We start from the raw sequence: 3,100 nt of genomic DNA on the forward strand, positions 1-3,100 counted from the left end.
GTGTCCAAATTAACAAAATCAGAAATGAAAAGGGAGACATAACTACAGATTCAGAGGAAATTCAAAAAATCATCAGATCTTACTATAAAAGCCTATATTCAACAAAACTTGAAAATCTACAGGAAATGGACAATTTCCTAGACAGATACCAGGTACCGAAGTTAAATCAGGAACAGATAAACCAGTTAAACAACCCCATAACTCCTAAGGAAATAGAAGCAGTCATTAAAGGTCTCCCAACAAAAAAAGCCCAGGTCAGACGGGTTTAGTGCAGAATTCTATCAGACCTTCATAGAAGACCTCATACCAATATTATCAAACTATTCCACAAAATTGAAACAGATGGAGCACTACCGAATTCCTTCTATGAAGCCACAATTACTCTTATACCTAAACCCACAAAGACCCAACAAAGAAAAGAACTTCAGACCAATTTCCCTTATGAACATTGGCATAAAAATACTCAACAAAATTCTGGCAAACCGAATCCAAGAGCACATCAAAACAATCATCCACCATGATCAAGTGAAGGCTTCATCCCAGGCATGCAGGGATGGTTTAATATCTGGAAAACCATCAACGTGATCCATTATATAAACAAACTGAAAAGAACAAAACCACATGATCATTTCATTAGATGCTGAAAGCATTTGACAAAATTCAACACCCCTTGATAAAAGTCCTGGAAAGAATAGGAATACAAGGCCCATACCTAAACATAGTAAAAGCCATATACAGCAAACCAGTTGCTAACATTAAACTAAATGGGGAGAAACTTGAAGCAATCCCACTAAAATCAGGGACTGACAAGGCTGCCCTCTCTCCCTACTTATTCAATATAGTTCTTGAAGTTCTAGCCAGAGCAATCAGACAACAAAAAGGAGATCAAGGGATACAGATCGGAAAAGAAGAAGTCAAAAATATCACTATTTGCAGATGATATGATAGTATATTTAAGTGATCCCAAAAGTTCCACCAGAGAACTACTAAAGCTGATAAACAACTTCAGCAAAGTGGCTGGGTATAAAATTAACTCAAATAAATCAGTAGCCTTCCTCTACACAAAAAGAAACAAGCCGAGAAAGAAATTAGGAAGCGACACCCTTCATAATAGACCCAAATAATATAAAATACCTCGGTGTGACTTTAACCAAGCAAGTAAAAGATCTGTACATAAGAACTTCAAGACACTGAAGAAAGAAATTGAAGAAGACCTCAGAAGGTGGAAAGATCTCCCATGCTCATGGATTGGCAGGATTAATATAGTAAAAATGGCCATTTTACCAAAAGCGATCTACAGATTCAATGCAATCCCCATCAAAATACCAATCCAATTCTTCAAAGAGTTAGACAGAACAATTTGCAAATTCATCTGGAATAACAAAAAACCCAGGATAGCTAAAACTATCCTCAACAATAAAAAAGGACTTCAGGGGAATCACTATCCCTGAACTCAAGCAGTATTACAGAGCAATAGTGATAAAAACTGCATGGTATTGGTACAGAGACAGACAGATAGACCAATGGAACAGAATTGAAGACCCAGAAATGAACCCCACACCTATGGTCACTTGATTTTTTGACAAAGGGCCAAATCCATCCAATGGAAAAAAGATAGCATTTTCAGCAAATGGTGCTGGTTCAACTGGAGGTCAACATGTAGAAGAATGCAGATCGATCCATGCTTATCACCCTGTACAAAGCTTAAGTCCAAGTGGATCAAGGACCTCCACATCAAACCAGACACCTCAAACTAATAGAAGAAAAAACTAGGGAAGCATCTGGAACACATGGGCACTGGAAAAAATTTCCTGAACAAAACACCAATGGCTTATGCTCTAAGATCAAGAATCGACAAATGGGATCTCATAAAACTGCAAAGCTTCTGTAAGGCAAAGGACACTGTGGTTAGGACAAAACGGCAACCAACAGATTGGGAAAAGATCTTTACCAATCCTACAACAGATAGAGGCCTTATATCCAAAATATACAAAGAACTCAAAAAAAGTTAGACAGCAAGGAGACAAATAACCCTATTAAAAAATGGGGTTCAGAGCTAAACAGAGAATTCACAGCTGAGGAATGCCGAATGGCTGAGAAAACACCTAAAGAAATGTTCAACATCTTTAGTCATAAGGGAAATGCAAATCAAAACAACCCTGAGATTTCACCTCACACCAGTGAGAATGGCTAAGATCAAAAACTCAGGTGACAGCAAATGCTGGCGAGGATGTGGAGAAAGGGAACACTCCTCCATTGTTGGTGGGGTTGCAGACTGGTACAACCATTCTGGAAATCAGTCTGGAGGTTCCTCAGAAAATTGGACATTGAACTGCCTGAGGATCCAGCTATACCTCTCTTGGGCATATACCCAAAAGATGCCCCAACATATAAAAAAGACACGTGCTCCACTATGTTCATAGCCTTATTTATAATAGCCAGAAGCTGGAAAGAACCCAGATGCCCTTCAACAGAGGAATGGATACAGAAAATGTGGTACATCTACACAATGGAATATTACTCAGCTATCAAAAACAATGACTTTTTATGAAATTGTAGGCAAATGGTTGGAACTGGAAAATATCATCCTGAGTGAGCTAACCCAATCACAGAAAGACATACATGGTATGTACTCATTGAGACGGATGATCAAAATGTGATGCAGATCGCTCATGAGAGACACAGCCAGAATACAGCAAATACAGAGGCGTATGCCAGCAGGAAACCACTGAACTGAGAGCAGGACCCCTGTTGAAGGAATCAGAGAAAGAACTGGAAGAGCTTGAAGGAGCTCGTGACCCCATATGTACAGCAATGCCAACCAACCAGAGCTTCCAGGGACTAAGCCACTACCCAAAGACTATACATGGACTGACCCTGGACTCTGACCTCGTATGGGTTGCAATGAATATCCTATTAAGAGCACCAGTGTCCCAGCCTTTTGTATGTGTTTTAGTTTTATACTGCCAGGAAGATTTTATGTCATTTGGGGGGGATTTTTTTTTCAGGTAATCATCTTTTGTTTATTTTGTTTTCATTTATTGACTTGGTTATTTCTTGTTTACATTTCGATTGTTGTTCCCTTTCCCGGTTTCCGGGA

This window comes from Rattus rattus, chromosome X, assembly GCF_011064425.1.
Source record: "Rattus rattus isolate New Zealand chromosome X, Rrattus_CSIRO_v1, whole genome shotgun sequence".
NCBI lineage: Eukaryota > Metazoa > Chordata > Mammalia > Rodentia > Muridae > Rattus > Rattus rattus.